Source organism: Cryptomeria japonica, chromosome 7, assembly GCF_030272615.1.
Source record: "Cryptomeria japonica chromosome 7, Sugi_1.0, whole genome shotgun sequence".
NCBI classification, from domain to species: Eukaryota; Viridiplantae; Streptophyta; class Pinopsida; order Cupressales; family Cupressaceae; genus Cryptomeria; species Cryptomeria japonica.
Window position 1 is genome coordinate 195381648 of NC_081411.1, and position 6985 is coordinate 195388632.

Consider the following 6985-nt stretch of genomic DNA (forward strand, 5'->3'; position numbering starts at 1 on the left):
TAAACTCAACGGTCATACAAGAAAGGAATGCCCATCTTTAAGAAATGTCTAAAAAGGTAACTTTAATGTAATGACAACACAAAAAGCTCCTTTGGGGGATGACCCTATTGCAAACTTGAATAAAAATGTTGAAATGGTTGATAGAGATAAAGAAACTGATAAATTTGTTGATGCTTCTAATGTTATTTCCAATGGCAATAAGGACAATGGAGTGGAAATTGATACTCTTTTTAAGTTTAAAGTTTCACTTACTAACCCATTGTTTGAAGATGATTTGGAAGTTATTCTTGGATATGGGTGTGATCCCCCCCCCTCCCGAGAAGTTTGTCAATCAAAATAGTCCCTTGATAAACATAATCCTTAAAGGAAGGATGCACAGCAACTTTCCCTAGATACCATTAATGATAGAGCATAATTCTTGAAGAATTTGAGACAAAAGCCCTTGGTGCACAATGACCCCTCACACAAGCCCATGAATTCCATTGTTCATCTAGAGGGTGATGCTTTTGATAAGCAAATTGTGCCCTTTAATTCGGAAATTGAAATGGGTGAAGGTGGAAATGATCAGTTTGAAGAGGTTATGAGCCAGAGTATGAAAAAGAAAAGAAAAACTATGGAGAGACAGTCCCTATCCAACTCTACGGGGAATAATAATAAGAAGAAAGGAGCCGACCTACCCAATTATTTCAACAGACTATATAAGAATAAAAAAACCCTCCCATGTAAAATAATAAGATGATTAACATGGCCAGTTGGAATGTACGGGGATTGGAAATGTCTTATAGGAGGTATGTTGTCAGAGACTAGTGCAATAAGATGTTTAACAAAGATATTATATGCCTTCAAGAAATTAAGGTAGTTGGATTTCATGTCTCTACTATCATGAAGTTTATGTGGAATCGGGCTACATGTTTTATCTCAAGCCATCAGAGGGGTAAAGGTGGTATTGCAATTCTCATTAGTCCTAGATGGGCAGACAAGATTGAGGCCTTTGGGTTCTGTCCATGTCACAGGGACTATTGGGTAAGTATGAAGTACATGAACAAAAGTATTGGTATTTGTAATATATATGTGTCTAATGATTATAGGGAAAGAGTAGCCCTATAGGTCTGGCTAGCTTCTTCTCTTCCAAAGGCTCACTGGATTATTGTTGATGACTGCAACATGGTGGAATATAGGGAGGATAAATATGGTGGCACAAAGAATTTTTGGAAAGGAAATGAATATTTTTTCTAGACCAAGTGTAAGAGGAGACTCAATTTGATGGATCCCTTGGAGAGGAGAAAGGATGCTTGCTCTGATATTTGGTATACCTTGTGTAATAATCAGTCAGGTAGATAGAGGATATATTGTAGGCTTGACAGGTTTTATATGGATTCTTCACTATTCTCTTTTGAAAAAGATGAGGGAGGTATGTCTATTGGGGTTACTCTAGTCACCATTTATAATCATTCTCCTATTTATGCCTTCATCAAAGTTGATGTGGATTTGCTTGATAGTGACAAGACTAGAAACAAAAACTTGTTTAAACTTAATACCTCTCTTCTTAAGGATAATGATACTCATGATTCTATAAGAATGGCCACTTGCTTATCCAAATTTTGTAATAAGGACAAAAACCAAGAGAGCAGTGGAACTCCTAAACTAATCTATGGAGGAAAATGTTCTAGTTGATTGGTGAAAAATAGGCGAATGATGGAAACAAGGCTAAAACAGAGCTTCAGACTAAATTAAATGTCTTGGAAAGGCAGGTGTAGAATACAAAGATCTCGAAGGGGAACTATGTAGTACCAAAATGGAACTAAGGAAAATCCAAAATTACAAATTCCAAGGTCAAAGGATTAGAGCCAGGATGACTTGGCTGAAAGAAGGTGATAAAGGCACTAACTATTTTTTTAATTTGATAAAGGCTAAACAAAAGAGAGATGATTGAAGAATTGCAGACTGATGGTGGGCTATCTAAGGATGTGAATGAGATCAAAAGAACATTTTGTGACTTTTATAGGAAGTTGTTTACATCAGAGCATGATGATAGAAATAATGAGATATTAAGGAAGTGTGTTGAAATGATCCCTAGAAAATTATCTAGAGAAGATGCTAAAAGTCTTGAATAAGAAATCTCTCTCACTGAAATCGAAGATACCATTAGATCACTTGCTAATGGGAAAGCACCTGGGCACAACCTAGGTTGGATGGGCTTCCTACATAATTCTATAAAAAAAACATTAAGTGGATTAGTGTTAAATTGCTAGATTTATATAATGATGTTTTCCAATAGGGGTCCCTTAGAGAGAATATTAACAAGGGGGTAATTAAGATCATTCCAAAAAGTGGAGATAAAACCTAGGTAAAAAATTGGAGGTCAATTACCCTACTCAATCTTTCCTACAAAATCATAACCAAGACCCTTGCTCGAAGGATTGTCGTGATACTGGATAAGATTATATTTGTTACTCAAACTGGATTCATTAAAGGTAGGTATATTCTAGAAAACCTTATAACCAATTGGGAGGCTCTTTATTGGGCCAAGGAGGATGAGCAGGAGGTTGCTATGGTCTTATTAGATTTTGGAAAGGCCTATGATAGAATTGAATGGCCATTTGTAGTAAATATGCTTCAGCCATTTGGCTTCCCCCCATAATTTTGTAGGTGGATTGATATTCTCTTCCAATATTTGTCCACGGTGATAGATGTTAATGGTGAGGTATCAGATCCAATTGTGCTCAAGAGATCTATAAGGCATGGTTGCCCAATTGCTCCTTCCCTATTTGTGATTGCAATTGATGCTTTGTTTTATATTCTTAGAGCTTCTGATCTTGGACCTCCAATAAAGGGGATAAAGCTTCCTGATCAGGAGGAATTGATTAATGCCCAATTTGTTGTTGATACTACCCTTTTCTTGGAAATTGCAGAAGGGAATTTTGATAATGTCATGGATAGGTTGTAGTAATTTTGTATGGCCTCTAGGATAAAATTGGCACCTCTAAGTCTATAGTTTTAGGATGGTCAGAATCTCCTCCATATTGGATCCCAAGTAAGGGATGGGGTTGGGTTGGGCCCTCACATATTGTTAGATATCTGGGGATTCCCTTTTTTGTTTCCCCATCTACTAAGGATATGTGGGAGTGGATATACTTGAAGGTGGAAAAGAAACAACTCAAATGGCAAACACACCTTCTCTCATTGGCTGATAGAGTACAAGTGGTACAAAAAGTATTGGCTTCTCATGCAATTTATTATTCCTCCACCTGGTTGTTTGCAAATTATCAGGTTAACAAATTGGATATGATTATGAGGGAGTTTCTCTAGTCTAATGGCAAGGGGACCAGGACAAGACATTGTGTGAATTGGGAATGGTGTTGTATGCCTATGAAGTTAGGCATCTTGGGCCTTCGGAACTTAAGGGATCATGGGTTTTCCTTAGTATCAAAATGGATTTTCAAAGCCACTCATGGCAATGAGCCCTGGAAAGTCCTAATCAAAAATAATATTATGAGGTCTCAGGTGAAGAAAGGTAAGAATTGGAAATATCTGAATCTTTGTGACTTGCTTATGGGGATTTTAACATTAAAACTTTTGGCTCTCCTATTTTTTCTTCTCTATGGAAGGCATGGACTCAAGTGAGGGATTTTTTGTACTCCAGAGGTGTTGTTGGAGCGCCCCCCCCCCACATTCTCAGTGGTGGACAAATCTTTGTGGTGGCACATCTAGCTGAATAACAAGCCCCTTGCTTTAACTCAAAGTTGTTTTTCTAAACATTGGGCCTCTTTGGGGATATATTTGGTAGGGTACATTTTGATTGACAATCAGCTTGGGTCTTGGGAGGATCTTTGTGATAAGTATGGGATTCCTCCTTCTCACAAGAAAACTTATACTTTGATTATGAGGGTCGTTGGGAGCCTCTTCCCAGGTAAAGTTTTGCATACATATTCCTTTCCAAAGTAGCTTAAATGGCAAGATGGATCCCTTGATGCTACGACCAAAGAAATATATGATATGATGAATGAGGATGTCATGATCTTCATATGGATGAATCAGTGTTGGGGTATTGACTGGTCGATCTCTAAATGGCATTCAGTACTCAACTTGATGTGGCATCAATCTTTTGAACCCAAAAAATCTTGTTTTTGATGGCTCCTTTTGCTTAAGAAAATTGATGTTGGGTTTGTCTTGTCTTATGTGGGTGTTCCCCCTTTGTCCTATTCCATCTGCAAGGTCCCTGAGTCTGCGGAACACATCTTCTTCGAGTGCTAGTTTGCTAGACAAGTTTGGTCTATCTTTTTGGGGTCTCCTATTTGTTGGCAATCTCGTCATGGTCTGTCTTGGATCAAACCCCTGACTGGTTATGTTGATTCCTTTGATAAAAATTTAAACAAGCTCTGGTCTGTTTTCTCTCCTAAAGTCTTGTGGTTTTTGTGGAAACATAGGAATGATGAGGTTTTTTAGGACAAGATGAGGAAACTTACTGAGTTTAGCCATAAAATCACCCATTATATGGTTATGATGCAGGTCTTAGCCGTGTTTGAGATTCCAAAGAGTAGATTCATGATATTGGTACAAGAAGGGGCCCTTATTACTTACAAATGGAACATTAGATTTGCTCACTACTTTAATACTTACAGGGATATGTTGGACCAAAAGGAAGTTGATGCTCTGAACCATATATTAAAAGATAAAGGTACCTCTAAGGAAGAGATCAATGTCGAGAACAAAACTCGCAAAGCTCTGGATTCCCCAAGGTGGGATACCATTATTATTATTGATACTACAATTGATCCCCCCTGGGGAGATTTGACATTGATGCGATCGAGTGTAGCAATAATGTGATTGGGTCACGGGATACTTGATGAACCCTACTCTCCTTCGGTCCTTTTGATGTCCACAAACTCTTGTAGTTACTTTTTTGTTTTTTTGTATACTCTGATATATTGACTACCAAGTAAGTTGTAATAGGTTTGAAGATCTTTAGTGATAATGTTTGATACAGTTAATTAGTGACTGATATAGTGTAAAGGATGTTATCTTTTTTGAACTATCTTTAATATAAAAAAATGTATGAAAATGATCAACTTAGTGAATTAATTATATCAATATATTTGTTGTTAATTGTTGAGATATCTTCTTTGTTGTTAATGAAGGTCCAAAATAATTAAATTTTTGTATTCTACATAATTGAAACTTTTGTAAAAAAAATTGTTTGAACTAAAAATAGTTTAGATGAGGCCTAGTAACTAAAATAGTTTGAATTAAAAATAGTTTAGATGAGGAGTAGAGTACAATTGATATTGGCCATTGATATGTATTATTTATTTTTTATGATGAGTTTGTCGTGGTTTGGAGTAAATTTCTACAAAACGAGAATTTGCAAAAGTGAATTTCATTGAATATTGAAAGAAGTATAATTTAGAATCCAAAAATATCAACATGTTGATAATAATAATTTCATTTATTTTTAATATTATTATAATTTTAAAAATTATAGCATTTAAAGTATCAAATCAAAATCATTAGTAATGTAAATAGTGTAAAGTTAAAAGCAAAAAACTTTTAAAAAATACAATGTATAATTTAAATAGATAGGCAAAATGCAAAAATAGTTAAATTGATTGAGGATGATATTGAGCCCTTAAACTAATGAAAAATATTTAGATGCCTAAAATAATTCATGGAACCAAATCTGAAACATGCACATAAAGTAAATTTCCTAGTCATAGTTTTAAAACCATAAAAAAAAAAATGATTAAACTCCAATTTACTCTAACCAAATCTCTCATGTATGTTTACCTTCATAGTGCTCAATAGATTTGATGGAAGTTAGTCCAACTATATTAATGGAATAGGATACTCAATTTTTATTATGAAGGTTATTTGATATTTATTACTTTTGTGTGAGGTAATTTGAGGATAAGTAGAGTTATATTTAAATCTTTTATTATTATTATTATGGATCATTAGATTAATAAATCAAATATAAAATTATTATTAAATCAGATATCAAACTATAATTTATGTTGATAATATATCAGTAGTCGGAATCCTATAAAGCCGACTCTGCAGATCAAATGTGTAAGTCATCTATCGACCTTACACATTTGATCAAATCAATTAACCTTTATTAATCTCCTAATGCTATTATGAATTCGAATATGCATCATTAGATTCTTACTATTCATACGTATTGATTATGTATTATCGAGTTTTATGTTTTAAACTGAATATTATCTTATTGGGTTTTGTTAAAAAAACAAGTCATGTGTTGTGCATCGGTCTATTCATAACCAACTTCGATTATCATAAGCAAAAGACTTAGGGAAAAGTCACAAATCCTTTGGACAACCATTGTGGTTGATACATATGTATATATGTCTTTGGCATTCAAATATGGAATGGGAATAAGACCGACACAATACGTATACAACAAAAGACTTTGAATTACATAAAGAAGATTGTGGCATACAACATACTATAATTCATAATATTTAACAATATTGAAGGTGCATATAATCAACAAATTATATAAACACTGAGCAAGTCAATATTCTGCAAATTGAATTCACATCTGAGTTCATAGTTCGAACTAATACTTGTTCTGCAAATCGAATTCATATCTGAATTCTTAGTTCAAATTGATCTCTGATTGTGATCAAGGTATTATAAAATTTAAAATGTACCTGCTTATTCAAAACTAATCAAAACTTAACATGGTATCAAAGAAGGCTTAAGGAAAGATCATATCAAATTTATAGAAGCAAGGTTATCTTCCACTACTGTCTTCAAGTTCGACTACTCCTATCAAACCTCAAGATGGTGAATGGAATTAGAGTTGAAGACAGACTTGAGGGAGAATCAAACTTCATATCTTGGAAGTTTAGAATTATGCTTGCCTTGGGTGAAAATGAATTAAACGAATTCGTGAAGAAAACCATACTAGAACCAACCAAAGATGACAAGCTTCAATGGAAGAGAAACAACCACAAAGCAATGA